The 18,996-nt window shown below is 39.7% G+C and overlaps 1 protein-coding gene and 1 non-coding gene across 3 annotated transcripts in view; one reads left to right on the top strand and one right to left on the bottom strand.

Annotated features, from left to right (window-relative positions):
• Scaf8 (SR-related CTD associated factor 8) overlaps positions 1–18,996 on the top strand; it is a 189,074-nt gene that overhangs the window by 110,117 nt on the left and 59,961 nt on the right. The gene's annotated exons all lie outside the window — the stretch shown is intronic.
• LOC113186413 (U6 spliceosomal RNA) lies at positions 5,150–5,255 on the bottom strand. The gene has a single exon (XR_003301290.1). It is a non-coding gene; the product is annotated as a U6 spliceosomal RNA (small nuclear RNA).

The following is an 18,996-nucleotide window of genomic DNA, read 5'->3' as shown; positions in this document are numbered from 1 at the left end:
TCCTGTTTTAGACATGTTATTTTAAAGTACTGTCAAGGTTTTAGTATTTACATAGATTTCTTGGTTTAATGTTTATAACTTTAAAAGCCATGAATTCTTGCAGGGAATTAGTGCTGATTTGTAGAAAATTGCTTTTGTGGTGTCCTGTGCTATCCTCAGGTGAAGGAAGCATTATCCTGAGGGCGGAGTGGAGCAGGGACTCCAGTGAAGCAGTGAGGGACCCAGCATGGGGTTTCACTAAGTCCTGTCCCCTACCAAGAAGTCCTTGGGTGTGTGAGGCTAGGCATGTGGTGCTTCTGTCACTGTTGGGTGGGAGGAGAGTGGTAAGGCTGAATTGTTCCTATGGACAGCTTTGAACCAGAAAGCCAGCTCCCTGTCTTTTCTCACCCCCCCCCCCAAAAAAATGAGAGAGGAGCTACTTTCCAGTACTCAGAAGCGGGGCCCCCAGTGGCTCCAGATAATGTTGCATGGTGTTGAGACAGATTGTATGCAAACTTTAGATTATTTTATTGAAATCTCCATATTTTAAGAATAAGGTATTTAAAACATGTCTTTATAATTACTTGCATAGAGATAAGATAGGGCCTTATTCACCTTGCTCTCCCCATAGTGCCTCACATAGCAGACAGCAAGTAGTGATCAATTAACAAATAGAAATGAAAAGACAGTTTTGTCATACACATCTGTAAATCCTATTTACCAAAGATGAATAGGAATGGCGTCATTTTTCCTAATTTATCACTCCTATTTTAGCAATAAGGAACATTTCTGGAAAAAGAACTCTACATTTAATCTATTCTACTTTGTGCAAAAACAAGCTAATACACCAATCCTCAGTTATATCTCTTATTAAGCTTGGTTAAAAAGAAAGCAAATGGGAAAGCAAATAAATAAAATAAATTTAATAAACTTGTGGATAATTAATTTTTTGTAACCCTTGAGACTTAAAAGAGAAAACCAAGACTTGACCTATTGTTTTGAAAACAAGAAAGCAAAATATTCATGAGAAAGTAGGCCACTTAGTATTTGACAATAGAAAGTTTCAAAGCATTTTGAAAAGTTTTATTCTGTAATTTTTCTGTAATTGGTGCCTTTGAAAACTCTTAGAGTATATTGGCGATATTTCCCAAAAGGATATTTTTATAACAGTTTTCATAACTGTGACACTATAGCCACAGTATTATCGGTGGGATTAATTTTTGGACTAAAGTACTGTTTAGTTCTCTCCTTTAATAATATGATTTCAGCCTACTTCAATTTGAATGTTTAATTCTAGTAGAGGAGTAGATTTATTTAAGTAAAAATTGTACAAACATTCCAAAGAATAAGCCGTGCATCTGAAAATTCACTGTGGAGTCAGTCACATTTCAAGATTCTGTTTTTCTACCAGTAGAGGTCACTGTGCCCCTATAGAAGGAAACCCAGTGCTGATGGTCATCCTAGAACTAATAATAGTCGTTACTGGACTGGAATTTCTGGGATCTTAAGCCCCAGCCCCAACTCACACACACATTAACAGTGACACTTGGCTATCATCAGCCAAGAGTCATTTGTCACTGTTTGTGCATGTGAGACCATATCCTGATGAGGGCTAGTGGAGTTACAGCCCAGCTTCCCACAGTATACTTGGGCAAGTCAGCTTTAGCACCAGGTATGGTTTCACAAAAAAATTAAACAAACCAAGACATTGAATCTCACGAGTTTGATAGAAGCTTAACATTCATCAGATTCACTTTAGAGGAAGTGGGGTGGGGAGACTTTTATTATTTTAACAATTTGCAAATCCCAAAGAGTTTCAAAAGAATTCTTTTTAGTACAGTTATCTGCTAATTACTAATGGGAATTTGCTTATTAAAACTGTTGAGACCTTTTTACCATGGTAGTGTCTATATTACACTGTATTTCATTGTTTGCAAATACTAACCAAGTATTATCTAGGAGAATAATGTTCTATTGGTTTGTCTACAGAGATATCATCTTGGAGGACTTTTCAAGAATAAACACAATGCGGTTGTTATAAAACTAGTGATGCCTTTACCAGATAACTAAAATAAATGCAAATTTCAGATGAGCCTTGTACATTAATCCTCCTTACTTTTAAGGAAGTTGTTACAACTTCACAACATGGAATGTTGTGAAGATAGCAAGCAGTAGGGAATCAAGGGACACTTCTGCAGACCAGTGTGATCAGATGAGGACCCTGTGCCTCATGCTTTTGCAGTGCCTTTCAACAACATCACTCTCATGCATGCAGGGATGAGGGGACATTTGAGTCCTGGCCTTGCCACTTCCTAGCTCTGAGGTTATCTTAGTGAACACTCTGTGCCTCAGTTTCCACATCTGTGAAATGGAGTTAAGAGTACCTGCCCCGTAGAGTTGTGATGTGATATGTGTGGAGTACTCACAATAGTCTAGAACACAGTGAATACTTTGACTGTTACTACACAGCCTCACTTTTTCTAAACAGGGCCCATGTGGGGATATGAAAGTTGAATTCGTACACTTTCAACTATTCTTGACTATTTTTGGGATCAACAGAATTTATTCTATTTTTGAATTAACTCTTAATCTAGTTCCATATCAAGGAACTAGATGAGTGTATAATCTTTAATGATTTAAGTTTTCTTCATTTTTTTTCTTTGAAGTTTGTTTCCATATTGGTAAAATGATTCTTCTCCTCTGGTCCAATATTTTGCTCTAGTATTTTCCCTGTGGGGTATATAATCATGTTGCACTTGCTTTTTTTTTTTTTTTTTTTTTAATGATTAGCATTGGTTTCTTTTTTGCATTTAAATGTTCTAGTTTCCATGAAAGTCATAAAATATAAGAGAGTGTTTTCAGGATTGTGCCTTAATGTTCTAATTTATTATAGCACTTTGAATGTTAAAAATGTGTTCTGTTATTTATAAGGCATTTGTGTTCTACACAGTTAAGCACTTAAAACAGTAATCTGGCCATTTATACCACATACTAATTCTGGATGAGGGAAATCAATATCTGGTACAGAAACATACACATTTTTATAGGTATAGATTTGGTCTCAAAAGGTGAGAGCAATAATAATTTATTTTAATTTTTATTATTGAAACTCCATTCTCTAATAAATTATCTGCATACGCACTGCCTCTGGGTAGGTGAGATAAACCCATTTCAGTGAAACATTTTGGTTTCAACTCACTACATACTAGGTATATGAACTAGGAGAAAAGTTATTGTCAAACGTGTCTAATAAACATCCAATATTTCTTTAGGGGTGGGAGGGATTCCCTAGAATAGACAAAAGGAATCCCTACAATGTCTTCTGCAATAACTGAAGAACCATATATTTCTAAGACAAAGGGTGTTAAAAGTGATGTTTCAGGAAATATAAAAATATTCCCTGAAACAAACCTCATATTTGCACTCAGGCTCCTGAGTGGGTCACATAAGTGGCTCCCCACCCCGTGGGCCCAGGAGCACACTGGTAGACTGTTGCACAGTGCAGCATCAGACCAGCCATTTCTTCTATGTGACTGTGTGTAACCGACCTATAAATCAGCCACCAGGGAAGGAAGTGGGCCTCCTTCCTGTTTCTCACAGTGACATTAGCATTTCTTGCATGAAGAATGCAGAATGCCAGTCAAGTCTCTGCAGTGGCCTCATGGCTAAGGGGGGGGACTTTTACTGGAATATACTGCTGTGAGTTACAGGGGGATTTTTGTGTTTTTCTTTATTGGTGCACTATAATTTATGTATAATTATAGTGCACCAATAAAGTGGGATTCCTTGTGCATTTTGTACATGCGCATGACATCATTTGATCACTCCATTCCCAGCACCGTCCCTTTCTTTCCCTTGTTACTCCCCTGATCAACCTGCTCTACTCTACTAACCTCCATCTATTATTATGATTTTGTTTTGTTTTGTTTTGTTTTGTTTTGGAGACAGTCTGGCCAAGTTGCTGAGGCTGACTTGAAACTGGTGGTGATCTTTCTGTCTTGGCCTCAGGAGTTGCTGAAATTACAGGTGTTCATCACCACACCTGTTTTCTTTAAATGAAAAAAATAATCATTGCTTTTTAATAGTATTTCCATGCATTTTATAAGTTTAATAAAGAAGATAATTGGAGATACAGCATCAGTTTAGCCTTTTAGAATTCCATTGTGTTGATTTGTTTCATCAGTAATTCTTTTTTTATTGGTTCATAATTTATTTTTATTGGGATATTGGTGCATGCATATAACATAATTTGATCAGTTTTCTCCCCTTACCCTCCCTCCCTCCCCCTGCTCTCCTTTTTTCCCCACCTTTTTTTTTATTGGTGCATTATAGTTGTACGTACTGATGGGATTTGTTGTTATGTATTCATACATGCACATGATATACTATAATTTGGCCAATATCATTTCCCTGTACTTACCCCTCACTCTCCTTGGTCTTCTTCCTGTACTGATCTCCCTTTCAATTTTAGGAGCTCCATCCCACCTTTGATTTTCCTCTTTAGCTTCTGCAAATGAGAGAAAACACATGACCTTCGACCTTCTGAGTTTGACTTATGAGACTTAACATTGATGGTCTCTGGTTCCATCCTTTTTCCTACAAATGCCATAGTTTAATTTTTCTTTATGGCTGAATAAAACTCCATTGTGTATGTACCTCATTTTCCTTATCTGTTCATCTGTTGATGGACACCTAGGCTGGTCCCGTGGTTTGGCTATTGTGAATTGTGCTGCTGTCAACATGCGTATGCCATGTACCACTGTAGTAAGATGACTTTAATTCTTCAGAATAAATACTGAGAAGTGGTGGTACAGCCGAGTCATATGGTGGTTTCATGCCTAGTCTTTTGACTCCATAGTGGTTGTACTAACTTATAGTCTCACCAGTGGTGTAAAAGCATTCCTTTTTTTCCACATCAGCATTTACTGTTATTTGTATTCCTGATGATTAATTTTATTATTGTTGTTGTTGGAATATCAGTGCATGCATAGAGCATAATTTGATCAGTTTTACTCCCCGATACGTCCCTGTTCCCTCCCCTCCTCCTCCCCCTGCTCTTGTTCTGCTCTATTGATTTTCTTTCTGCTTTCAGATGTCTTTTTCTCCCCACTTTCTCTTCCCTGCCACTAGCTTCCACATATGAGAAAAATGTGCAGTAGTTCTCTGAGTCAAAAATATGGAACGCTTCATGAGTTTGCCTGTCATCCTTGTGCAGGGGCCGTGCCAGTCTACTCCTGGCGTTCCCATATCAGTGTGTGTGCTGCCGAGGCAAGCACTCACCAATAAATCTTTTAGGGAAACTCTGAAAATAGCCCAGAAAACTATTTAGACCACATTTCAATAATAACTTCATTGTAATTGGCTTTTGTGATATTTGCAATATTATGATCTATTCAATCTTTCTGTCTTCTAAAACAAACAATATAACTATTTTATTAGATATTAAAAGCAGTATTTGAAGGCAAAAATTAATTTCTTACATTTGTGCTCGTGGACAATTGTCATTTCTTTTGGGTCCAAGGAAGCTAGGAGCTGGAGATACACTCTGTATTAAATTATTAAACTTTTAATCTTAGATGAGGGGCCTGAATTGAAAGTATCATCCTGCCATTGAATATATTCATTCATTTATTCATAGACTCTGAAGCGCCATATGCAAAAACAAAACAAGGTCTTTGCCCTGGAGGAATCAATCCCCAGTGTTGTTGAAAAAGCAAACCTGCAGATGGACAGATGACTAGAGGGAGGGGTTGGCTCTGGATGGAGGTGTGAGCAGCGTGCCCGGCAGATCTATCGGGGAACATCCTGCCATGGAGAAGGCTGGACTAGGGAAGGCAAGCAGAGAAAGTGGTGCTTGACCAGGGACGGTCCTGTAGCTTGCTAGAAGTGAACTGCATTTACAGGGGCTACTCAAAGGCACAAAAAAACACAAGGGCCTCTGCCCAGCTGATTGCAGTAGGAATCCGCAGCAGGAGGTAACTGGTTCAGACCACAAATAATACTCTCACCTTCTGAACTCACATCATCATGTGAACAGAAATGAAGTCAGGAAAAGTGGTTGGGAAAGGCTTCAGATTCCCTGTCTGTTTGGGGTCCAGTACTCTTGTCATCTCCCGAAGTACCCAGTGGCCTTCTCCCTCCCTCAACCTTGATTAGAAATGACCCTCTACTAGATCAAAAGGAAGATATCATTGCTTTACCTTACCTTTCTATATTTTAGTCGTCAGGACTTCTTTCTTCTGCACAGACCTATTCTATATGTGAAATTTTAGCTAGTTGTTATTTAGGGTATTAGAATAATGTATGGGCAAAGAAAACATCCCTTTGGAGTCAAACTTCCCTGAGTTTCCCTAGTCATATAACATGGGGCAGGTTTCTCCGTTGCACTGTGCCTCAGTTTCTGCAAGAGGGTTTGTAACAGCACACAGCAGTGCAACTCCGAACAGGACTGACACGTGGTCAGCACTTAATACACAGTAGCTATTTTTTATCATTATTATTCTCTAGATAATAGAAAAGAAAATGTCAAGACTGCAGACTTTAGGAGTGCCAGGCTCCTAAAGACTTGTTGTCTTCAGAGTGCCCTAGAAAATGTATGGAAATGGAATGGGGAAGGGTATCTTTAGATTGAAAGTCTTCTCTCTTTTTAGTAGTCTTTCCAAAAGCACACATCTTACAAGACATCTAGGTGACAGTGTATTAGATGTGGCATAAAGCACCCCACAATCAGAGTCTCTGTTGTTGTGTGTTATTTGTTCAAAACCAGATAGCATTGTTGTGCATAAACAGGTAGCACAGTATAGAGAAAAAAGTCATTCCAGAAATAACTCAGCAGCAAGAACTGGATGGTATGTGAGCGGGGATGTTATTTGAGAGTGTTGCCACCCACATGGGCTTTTTCCCCTGCACTGGGGAAGGGAGAGGTGGGGACTGGTCTGTGGAGCTTAGCACAGAGAGAGGCTGCCACTGCCCTCATGGGTTCTGTGCCGACCAGCTGCCTGCCAAGCACAGGGGCTGAGCCGGCTCCCCACCCCAGAGAACCTTGAAATGATGTTGAATGCAGTAAGGTATGCACGGGACCGACTCTGACCAGCATTGTGGGACCCTCACATTGTTTCAGTGCAGTGCAGTTTGTCTTGCACAATGACATGCAGAGAACAGCAGGCTGTATGCGCCGATCTGCAGCCACACACTGTTTGAGATCCTTGCGTTGTCCTTGGGACTTCACAAGGTTATATAGGTGGGTCATAGATCAAAGAAAATGAGAGCCCAAAAGGCTCTTGAGAGATACTGGAATGGAAAGTCGGGTGAGTGAAGAAGAGGGAATTTGAAAAACATGTTGAATGTGCTTCATTTTATAATACACAATGGAGCCTTTTTAGATGCTTTTGGTTGAGGGAAGACAGGTGGAATCTGGTGATGCTGTAGGGGATTGCAGGGGCTTAGATTGCTCAGAGGAGTGAGATGAGGCCCAGCTCTGCAAGGTTTACAGATAGTTCCTCATCTGTAAAGCAGGAGAGAAAAGACCAGCAATTTAGAACAGCACCAAATGACATCACAGTGTAACAACTCCTTGGAAGTCTGGGGAGGCTTGAATGCAGCTTTTATAGAGAAATGGTGCCATTTGTTATATCACAAGAAACCACACTCCCAGTCCAGGGAATTGAAGATAAAACAGATTTTTTTTATATTCCCTTCAATGAATGACTGAGAAAAAATAGAGGCTTAGAGGGTTCTCAAATAAAAATACAGGACACCCAGTTAAATTTGAATTTCAGATTAAAGAGTGAATAAATTTTAAACATGCCTGAAATTCATGCTTAACTGGCATCCTGAATTTTCTCTTTCATTTCTAATTGGAAACCTAGAATCACAGTAGTGCCAGGACACTGACTATGGCTCAGGCTCATAGAAGATGCAGGCATGTACCAGGGGGTTTGGCCTCCATGGACTCTTCTAGATACTCAGCAGTGATGGCTCACTCTCCTCCTCCTGCTCATCACCAGAATCACGGAGTGTTGATACAAGCATTTTAGTGGCATCATTGTAGAATAATAATAATAATAGTTACTGTATTTTGAGTACTTGCTCTACTAGACCTATTATTACATAAATTGTTATATCCTCATGGGGAACAGGCATGGTTACTGCATTAAGCAGGACTAGGAACAGTTAACTTCAAGTTACACAGGTATTTTGAGCAAAGAATGGTTTAGACTTAAGGGTGTGTGATGGTGCAGCCTGAGTTCTTGACATCTACTCTGTATGGGTTGACCAAGACAGCTTGTAGTTGACTATATAACAGAAGTTCATTGCGGGATTGTCTTATTTTTTTTTACTATGATAAGTATTTTTCTTTATATCCATGGATTATATGTCCAAATTCCATGCTCTATCATTTTCTCCTCAGATTTCAAGTTTGTTTTCTTTTGCCTAAAATAATACCTTTTCTTGCTAATTAATGTGCACTTCGGAACATGTAGGTGTCTTCTCAATTTTATGAATTTCATCATGAATTAAGTGAATTCATATTAGGTATTACATTCAACAACCTGTATGCAAAATCCTATGTAGGTCTGACCTCAGGTACTCTGTTGATAATGTACCTGTTTTATCAAATTAATTATATCAAATTAAAGAATGAGAGTCCTTTATTGAAAAATATCTTACCAACCAAATTGTGTTTAAAACTATTTTTATTAGCTTTCAGCTCTCTGAGACACAACCATCTCCTCCATCTGATTTCATTTCTGCCATGTTCTTGGTGACAAAGATTTTAGTATGAGGACAGTTGGTTGACTACAAATAGGATCTGATTTTACTTGTGATCATGGATTTAAGTTTGGCAAGCTAAAGGAATGTCATGTTCTACTTGATGACATGACCAGTACCTACCCAGGAATTGTTCTAATTTAGAATGTTTTTAGTTCTCTTAGTGATTGCTGCTTGGAGTTTGGCCTACTTGAATTTGTAAGAGACTCTATTAAGAGAATTTAAAACCTGCCTGTACCCTGAGCAGCCTCCCTGTGTGGGCCCACCTCTCCCCAGGTCATTTTGTCTCTTCCATCAGGTGCAAAGCTCCTGAGAGCCACTGTACACCCTGTGTCCTGCAAGGCTTGTCTTTGTCATATTGCTCTGTTTAAGCTGCACTTGACAGCTGCACGCGACAGTTGGGAAATTGCTTTCAAAGTCTGGCATTTGGGTTTCAGTAGCCAATTTAAATATATAAGAAACCTATGTCTACTTAAAAATTTTTTCTTGAAGGCATTTGCATTCAGTATCTTTTAAATAAGGAATAAAGTAAATGAAAATGACAACAGGGTCCAATTTTGTTAAGTGTCTTTTGGTAACGTTTTGGTAAGGGGCGTGGGAAAGACTTGAATGCAATTCAATACAGCATTCCAACATAAAATCGATATAACCAGTAATAACTGTAAATTTAAAGCCTCGTTTAGAAATTGAAGTTAAGATACATATTTGATACCATCCTTGGAGAACCCATTTATGTGTGAATTTTAAATGAAATTATGCTAAGTAATAATAATAACAAACTATTCATGGCAGAAATGATCAAGAGAGAGATTTTATGAATGAATGCCAGCAGAGCGAGTATAGGAATTCTACCACATGCATAGTAAGGGATTTTAGTCTTAGTGACTGAAGCTCTTGTCAGAGTCAGAAGTATTTGCTCTTAATTTGCTAGACAATTTCTGTCCACTGATTATTGAATATGCCTTTATCAATCAGGGAATACAAAGTCACCTTTTTTAGTTTTATTATTGATCCCTGTGAGCTCATTTGGGGGGTATTAGTGGTAGCAACTTTCCCTCTCTGGTGCTCTGCAAAATTCTTGACGGTGTCTCTCTCTCAATGAATATTTGTTGCATTAAAATTAAATAGCCTGGTTGAGGCCTCAACTATGTGCTCATCATGTCCATTATATTTAACAGAGAAATAAAAAGATACTTTTTAAATTTACCTTACATGTTCCCCTTACTGTTAAGGAATGTGGGGATAGAAAATTTGAGCTTCTGAAATATTTTGGAGGATAAATTCAGTTGTAAATATTTTTTCTTAAATACATGTATTTATATTCACCTTTTATACACCTATAACACAGGAAAATATGTATTTCATTTTTTAAAATATTTATTTAGTTTTTAGTTGTAGTTGGACACAATACCTTTATTTACTTATTCAGTTTTATGTAGTGCTGAGGATTAAACCCAGGGCTTCTCACACGTTAGGCAAGCACTCTACCGCTGAGCCACATCCTCAGCCCCTATATTTCCTTTTTATTATATGTTTTTATCATTATCCTTTATATCACTTACCCATCTTTTCCTATTCTTCTGTTTTTTTAGAGCAAGTATGAATAGAATTCTCTATAATTTAAAGTAGTATAATAATAAATATTCTCCCCAGAAGCCAGGACTTCTTGTGAGTAAAAGTTTTCTCTTAAAAGCAGGAGTTACAGGATAGCGTGGGCTTTGAACACCACCTTTCTCTCGTAGATGTCATTAAACACCCCAACAGTAAACTGTATTCCGAGGCACCTGAGTTGCATCCTCTGCCCAGTGACCTATCAGTCAAACTTTGGGAGAAAATCACCTTGGCATAGTTGTCTTGTTGTAGAATACTCTTCTAGTAAGGAAAATCCTACCTTTATCACTGAACTCAGTGAGAGAGATAAAAATAAAATTTTGGGATATCATGGATTTTGCTAGAATTTATTCCCTAAAGTCAGAGTCATACCTGAAGATGACAGTGACAGAAAGAATAGGCCCATGGAGTACAAATAGAAAAGCAGTTTGGAAAATCTATTTCTACACAGAAGTTTTATGTAGTAGCTGAGAGTTTTGAGTCTAATTCTGGCTTTTTATCTATTACCTCAGTTTCAATAAGAGTACTGTCGATTTTGTTTTAATATTTATTTTTTTAGTTTTTATTTTATTTTTATGTGGTGCTGAGGATCGAACCCAGCACACCACGCATGCCAGATGAGCACGCTACTGCTTAAGCCACATCCCCAGCCCGTGGCTGTCTAATTTTTTATCTAAAATATTCAAGCATGGGGCTGGGGTTGTGGCTCAGTGGTAGAGCACTTGCCTAGCATGTGTGAGGCACTGGGTTCTATCTTCAGCACCGCATAAAAATAAAGTAAAGGTATTGTGTCCATCTACAACTAAAAAAAAAATAAAAATAAAATATTTAAGCTCAGGAATTACTGAGAAAATTATACAGGTATGGGGGTGGGTGTCTTGTAATTTAACTCCCTAACAAATACTTCCAATCAGTGCAATTGTTGTATCTTTAAGCAGTGTGGCAGTAGGACCCTTAGAGAGAGCCAGTCTCCTATCCTTAGCCAGTACTATGTCTTTGTCACATTTAACTTTTCCTAAAAATTCCTCTAGTCTTATTTTAGGCCCAAGATGTATAGGTGAAATTCATCTTGATTTCACCTGACTTAAAATTAGCAACACCATGCATCCCAGTTTGTCCCCAGTAGACCCCAGTTGATGCCTGTTGTCCAGTGTAATTACTTAACAGTGCCTGTTTTCACTCTGAAAGATGTTCTTCTATGGACAAGAAATTGTGTATTCGTCATATTTTTTAAAATATTTTTTAATATTTTAGTTTTAGTTTTAGTTGGACACAATGCCTTTATTTTATTTTTATATGATGCTGAGAATTGAACCCAGCGCCCTGCACGTGCCAGGTGAGAGTTCTGATGAGCCACAACCCCAGACCCAACATATTTTCTTAACTAATGGAATCAGATGAATCAAATACATTGGTTACATGTTGTACAACACCACATGAAATATGGGTGATTTAGAAAGGAGACAGGGAGTAGGCAAAATTTTTGCACAAGTACATCCCTGTGCATGCAGGAAGGACTTGGGTTTCCCTACCAACTCCACTGTGGAAGACAGGTAGAGCAGCTTTCTGCTTTACGTGAGGTAGCCAGTGCCTCAGGTGGCTTTTAACCTTGAGCTAGAGATTCATTTGAACAAGCTGTTGAGGGCCTGCCAGGTAGCTGGTGCCATGGGGCACAATGGGGTACAATAGCAAACACCACAGATATGACCCTGTCACCACAGAGCTGATGAGAATTCTCCAGATTTGGCTGTCTGTCCAACCTATATATAATCATTTTAAAGTTTCCCTTTTACTTTTTAAACCAAAGATGTAGGCTGCGTAACCACAGTCTGCAGAGTAAGTTTTATTCTTTCCAATTTCATATACTTAAAATAATTCTTTATTGGGTCATTAAATCCGTGTGGTGTTTCCCTGCAAAGAAGCAGCTGTGGCAGTTGTGACATCAGATTAGTTACACACCATAGCACCTGATACCTGCTCTGCTGGTATTGGCACAGTGCCTTCAGAGGGACTGTGAGAGTGTCCATCAGGATGAACACTTAAGAACAAAGCAAACTGGGATTTGCTTCCAGAACCGTTCGAAGAATCAGGTACTTACAAGGAAACCTAGCTTAATTAAAGTCACTTTTCTAGGGCCTTCAGTTATTCTTTTTTTTATTATTATTATTTTTTTGATACCAGTGATTGAACCCAGGGCACTTAACCATTGAGCCACATTCCCAGCCCGTGGTGCTGGGGCTTGAACCCAGGGCCTTGTGAATGTGAGGCAAGCACTCTACCAACTGAGCTATATCCCCAGCCCCCCAGCCCTTTTAAATATTTTATTTAGAGGCAGGATCTTGCTAAGTTGCTCTAGGGCCTCTCTAAGTTGCTGAGGCTGGCTTTGAACTTGCACTCCTCCTCCCTCAGCTTTCTGAACCTGGGATGCACCACTGTGCTTTAGAACAGGAGGCAAGACAAAATCTGCTTTGGGGCAGGCAGCAAGTGGGATTTTAAGTGCCAGGCCAAGTATCTCAGATTGGGCAGGCCAGAAGGTCACAGCCCAAGGAACCAGTCAAGGTGATGTCAGGCAGCCAGGCCCAGGGCCTTGTTAAGGGCATCAGGCCCTCTGAGTACTGGTGGGGTGTGTGAGAGAGTGGGTGGGAGCCTCCACTGTATGTAGTGGTCACAGGCAAGTGGCAGAGCTGAGCCAGTGGGAACAGCTTACTCCTGGGCAGGAGGCAGGCAGGTGTCCCAGCAGTGTGTGCCCTGGGAAGTGAGCTCAGCTCCTGGCCCTGCTTTAAGAATTTTGTGCCGTTTGATTCTCTTGTCCAAATAATCCAGATGAGGCTGACAAGGTGTCCTGGTAGAGCAAGAAATGCGAGCATCTTAACCCAGTGACTGAACTGGCACCCGGGTAGAGCTGACAGCCTCACACAGCGAGTGCCAGCAGCTGGTGGCTTTACATTGTAAAATAAAAAGAAAATCCCTCACGAACAGAGCACGAGTCACAGGCCCCATATCTAACTGTCCTGTCCAAATATGCCACTACAAACAGCTGGGTTTGGCTTCAGGTGCAACTGTAGTTTTGAAAAATTATGTAGAATATCCTATTTTTCAACACAGTAGGTAACAGACTTAATGCTTACTGTAGAAAATAAGTCATCTGTTTAATTTCCAACTTAATTTTTATGACCAGACACAACAAGAAATTCACGTTTAACTCTGGAGGCTGAGGGTTTTTTCCCTTCAAGGGACCAGCTTCTCTTCTTTAATTCTAGGAATACGAGGGGTGTGGCTGTGGCCTTCACTTTGAGTTGCTGCTATAGAACATTGAGTACCATTCTTTTCCTCCCAACACCAAATGGTTTTCTGAATGTGCACTGCTTGATTGTCTTTTTCATTTGAAAATACTTTGAAGTTCTTCCAATGTTATTAAGAAAGTTTATTTTTTGTTGAATAAAAACAGTAGCAAGTCTGTTTTCCTTGAAATTAAGTGCAAAGATTGTTCCATGTGAAACAGGCAGAATCCTGTCATGTGAGGAGCATGAGCCCTCGAGGTTGACCTGACTCAGATCCAGGGGAGTTATCAGTCAGTCATCTAAGCGCCACTCCTCTGGTCACACAGGAAGGCCAACGACTGTGCATTCCTCAGGGCTCTTGGGGATGGCAGGAGATGATGCCTGTGTACCTGCAGCGTCTGCTGTGTACCTGCACACTCACAACTGTCATTTTATTTTCATGTGATTTTGAAGGATCATGTATGCTATTGACTTAACTGTCATTTTAATAACATTATATGAACCACGCTTCCCTCCCCCCTGGATGCTGGTCACAGTGTGTTCCTGTGACAGTCCAGGGCTCTTACCAGTCCACTAGCTAGCCCTGACTGCGGGGAGGACGGGAGGAAGAGAATCACTGTGAAGCCGGTGGACAGGAGGGACCTCGGCCCCCAGGGGAAAGCCATGGAATATTTGGGTGATAGGGAAAAGTGTACATTTGACCTGATCTATTAAGGAAAAGGGCTTTGTGTTTACTTTGAAAGATGAAATACACCCTTGCAAAAAAAGTGATCTAAAAGATCACTGCTGACCCTCAGTAACTGTGTCTGGAAGTACTCTCCTTCCCCACTTAGGTCTCACATAGCTCTAGACTAAATTATTTGGGCGGATATTTCATTTTTCATTTTATAACAGCTTTATAGTGTGCATGTGTATATCGCATATATCCTATTTAAGGAGTGAAATGATTGCACTTGGGTATATTGGGGCTGTCTTTCATATATTAGATTTGACACTTATGCAGAATTTTAAATGAGAAATGGGTGGTTGTATTCTTATTTCTAAAATTTAGATATCTGTGGCTTTTAGTGACCATCGTTCCTCTTAGAGCAACAGAAGCAAAAACACTTGGCACAAGATGCTTATTTGAAAGTTCTGAACATTCTTTATGTTCCCCCAAGGGAACATTCTACTCAGAATTACCACTCTTCATTATACTGAGCTAAAATACAAAATGAATTGTAAGTGCTCAGTTGGGTTGAAGTTCAGGTGTGGATATATTTACATGTGCGTCTGAGCACACTTAATAAACTTATTCCTCCTTCCACCAGGAAAACCCTGCCAGGACTGTGTTTATAGAGTGAGAGGTTTCCTTCTTTCCCTCCTTTCCTGTTCTTTTCTTTCTCCCCTCCCCTCCCTCCCTTCCCTTTCCTTCTTAACATGGCATCCCTTCTAGAATGCAGAAACCAGAACCCAGTAGAGCAGGGAGCAGCTGGGGGGCAAAGGTTAGTGGGAGGACTAGAGGGAAGAACTGGCTCAGTCCGTCCTGGAGTACCAACCAGGGGAGGTGAGGACGCTGGGGTGAGTAAGAGCAGGTGAGAGATGAAGACTTGACAGTAAGGACTTGCAGAGCGAGGGGAGTGAAGGGGCACAGGTTGGTTTAATGTGGGGGCAGTTTTCATCACTTTCTAGAGGGGATGAGCCATTGGGGAGAAGGCAGTGGGGGAGGGGCTATGGGAACTCATTGCTCCGCCCCCTTTCCACCTGGCAGCACTATAGTTATGATCTCTGTGGTTGGGGCAAGGTAGTGCTGTTTAATTTTTACCTGGTAGTTTCAGTTGAAGTTGGGGAAGTAGTATTCTTACGTATCAGATGTCACATCCGGATTCTGGACTCCTAGAGTCAAAGGAGTATTGGAAAATTGGGGATCTAGTCCTGGCCCTGGCAGGTGCTTAGACTGTTGCCACACCCGAGTCTCTTTCTCATACACAGGTGCCTTTAATATTTATCTTAAAAACATGAGAAGAAAAAGGGGCCTTTGTTCTGTAGCAATCCTGGCACGTGCTCTGTAAATGCTGTCAGTCACATCACCTAGGATGAGACCCGCCAAGGTGTGAATGTAGCTAGTGTGAGCATCAGCAGGATGTAGGGACATTCCCCACAGCAGCCTGAAGTCATCCTAGGGTTTTCTAAATGCTAAGTAGTTGGTGAGAATCCTTGGGCCTTGATTCCTTCAGCACACAGGTCTGTATCCACTGCCTCTCAAGCATGGCAGCAGAGGCACTTAATTCTATTCAAGTAGTAAAAACACACATCCCAGTCTGAGGTTCTCAAAAAACAAAAGAAGCCAGTGCCCATTCTATAGTGGTATGAATGGTGACAGACAACAGCTTCAACATCAGCATAACAGGCACAAATGATTATAGTCTTTAATGACCCGTATTTGGCTTTGGCAGGATAGCATTTTAGCATCCAGTAATTATTAGGTGCCTCTGTATGACACTCTCCTGGTGTTCTAGTTGGCAAGAGGTTGAATGAGACATTAGCTCCATATTCATAAAACTTAGAGTCTCGTGGAGGGGATAATTTATAAAACAAAAACTAAAAATGAAGTAGAAAGTATCAGAGTATAAGACTTTTTAGCCACTTTTCCCAGTTTTCAAATGAAAACAAAATGCACAAGTACAGATTTTCAGATTTTCTACATTATTATTTGATATAATGGAGAAAAAAGGAAGTGTCAAAACTATAAAGAATGAGCTCACATTGGTATCAACTTGGCCTCAGGCTTTGTTTATTTATTTGTTCACCCAGCAAATGAGTGGTCAGTGTTGCTGGATGCTAGAGAAATTCGGAGATCTCGCCCTCATTCACCCTCTGACTTTGGTGGTGACAGGACAGGAGGCATGGCAACTGGGTTTGCACAGAGAGCTGCCTGCGGTGGAGAGGGATCCTTGAGGAAGATTAGTCTGTGACTTCTGAAGACCCTAGGGTGGATTTCATAGGAAGCTGGCTGTGAGGGTTGTGGACACAAGCCAAGAAAACTAAATGGACCTCTTCAGGAGGGTGAATCTTTCTCATGTCTTTGAGTCATGATTTTGTCTGGTCAAAAAACATGGGCAATTTTATAGTTTTGAGAAAGGGAATGAGGGAAATATAACATGATAGTGGGGTTTTAAATTTTTTGTTGACCTTTTCAATTAGGCTTGGAAAGATTAAAGGCAAGTGCCCTATTAAAGTATCAGGATTAAGCTTTTCTAGAAAGACAGGAAAAACATTTTCAAGCCACAGTGTTTATTAACCCTAGACATGAAAGATTTATAAGAGGCAAAAAGAAAAAAGAAAGAAAGAAAATTTGATGGTGTTTCACATAACTGAATCCCAGAAAATCTTGGCTCTTCTTCTAAAAATCTTGAAATAAACTGTTTTCTGGAACATTAATTGGAAGACAGCTTGCTATCATCAAATTGTTAGTCTGCAGTAGAAACTCAAAACTGCTAACAGATGCACCCTACAGATTTTTAAAACATGGAATCATTTTAGCCAGCTGCCAAACCATTGATCTATATAACTTTTTAAAATATGAAATATAGGGGCTGGGGTTGTAGTTCAAGGGTAGAGCACTCACCTAGCATGTGTGAGGCCTGGGTTTGATCCTCAGCACCACACAAAGATAAATAAGTAAATGTACTATGACCATCTGCAATTAAAATTTTTTAAATATGAAATATACATATAAGTGTACATAACTGTTTAACTGACAGAAGTGTTTCTTTTTGTTCTATATATCATAAACATCTGATTTCCAAATAGAGACTTGCCTTGAGTAGACTGAACCTATTTGAATTAACCTAGTAGTTTCTCCAAAAACAATGTAGATTAAATTCAGTTTTTTAAAAGTAGAGTTTAGGTGCCAGTCCCGACTCATTTAATTCCATAACCTTGGATAGGTCTCCTAAGGATTTTCCACACTTCTTTAAAACCATATTTTTTCGAGGGTGTGCATTTGACATTCCTACAACATGCATAATCCATGATGTTGGAATATATTTAGGAAAAACTTTTCCCAAGTATTCAGTTTCATCAATGAAATGAAATTCACTAAGGCATCTGGACTCAGGTCCACTTTATACCCATATATATATTAACCATAATTGTTCCCATGAGGAGTCGAACAGAGTCAGTAGTAAACAGAACCTGTTTGGGGTTCTAGTCCATATCGGCCAGTCTACTCAAAAGCCACAACTCTTTAGGGTTTTGTTTAAAATGGGAGCATGAGTGAGTAGGCATCACAGGCTTGGTAGTCTGGGGAGGTGGGGAGATGGAGACCAAGTTTATGCAGGTGTGCCCGCAACTCCTCCACAATCCACCCTGCTAGATGCCTCTTTAAAAAAACAAGCAAGTAGGGGCTGGGGATATAGCTAAGTTGGTAGAGTGTTTGCATCTCATGCACAAGGACCTGGGTTCAAGCCCAACACCACCTTTATAAATAAATAAATGAATGAATGAATGAATGAATGAATGAATGGATAAGCAAGTGGCCAGGTGCAGTGGTGCATGCCTATAGTCTCAGCTGCTGGAGAGGTTGAGACAGGAGGATCATGAGTTCAAAGCCAGCCTCAGCAAAAACAAGGCAACTCAGTGAGACCCTGTCTCTAAAATAAAATACAAAATAAGGCTAGGGATGTGGCTCAGTGGTCGAATGCTCCTGAGTTCATCTCCAGTACCAAAAAAAAAAAAAAAGCAAGTGTCTCTCACCCATTTTTTTAAATTGGATTTAAAAAAATATATGTTTTTAGTTGTCAATGAACATTTATTTTATTTATTTATATGCAGTGCTGAGAATCGAACCCAGTGCCTCACACATGTTATGCAGGTGCTCTACCACTGAGCCACAACCCCAGCCCCTCTCTCACCCATTTTTATAATAAAATTCCAATCATGACACTTCCATTTTGCAAACCTTTGTTTGCAATCTTTATAATTTTTTAGGAACTTTTGCTAAATTTTGTAAGAATCTTATTTATTCCACTGCATAGATAAAATTGGGTCTCAGGTTGTATATATTCTGTTTCTATTATTATGATCCTATTTTCTAGAATACACAAAACATGCATAGTGCTGAAAATTGTGTAAGATAGAGGTAAGTATGGGTTAAATAACTTATAATCCTAAATCTGGACCCTTTTTTTTTTTTCCTCTTTATTTCTAAAAATATAGAAATCTGTTTGCCATATAGAGAAAAACCATGCAGGTAGAAAACTGTAAGAGTCCCAGAGGTTAGCTTAGCTGAAGACCTGTGCACCATGGAGCTGCGTCCATGCGGCAGTTTTGCCCCTTGCTCAGCCTATTGGCTCTGGCCACAGGCTCTTTC

The sequence above is a fragment of the Urocitellus parryii genome, chromosome 8, assembly GCF_045843805.1.
Source record: "Urocitellus parryii isolate mUroPar1 chromosome 8, mUroPar1.hap1, whole genome shotgun sequence".
In the NCBI taxonomy this organism is placed as follows: Eukaryota; Metazoa; Chordata; class Mammalia; order Rodentia; family Sciuridae; genus Urocitellus; species Urocitellus parryii.
This window is presented reverse-complemented; position numbering and strand designations above follow the sequence as displayed.